This window comes from Nilaparvata lugens, chromosome 4, assembly GCF_014356525.2.
Source record: "Nilaparvata lugens isolate BPH chromosome 4, ASM1435652v1, whole genome shotgun sequence".
Lineage (NCBI taxonomy): Eukaryota > Metazoa > Arthropoda > Insecta > Hemiptera > Delphacidae > Nilaparvata > Nilaparvata lugens.
In genome coordinates, this window is record NC_052507.1 from 64460440 (window position 1) to 64460687 (window position 248).

The window sequence follows — 248 nt, forward strand, 5'->3', positions numbered from 1 at the left end:
TCCTTTACAGTGGTCTTTATCCCAGCTGATTATCTTTTAAATTAACTTCACAATCTTATTTTTCCTGTCCCAATGTTGCATCTCGATCTGGAGTTCAGCTCTTAGTGTGTTCTTCTCAGAGTATAAAAATATTGGTTCGAGGAGATCTCCTTTCAGGATTCAGCAATATTGTAGACTGCTATATATTGTAGAATATTTGAAGAGGTGATAAATAAGCCCGAACAAGATCCACAACCTTCCAATGGAGC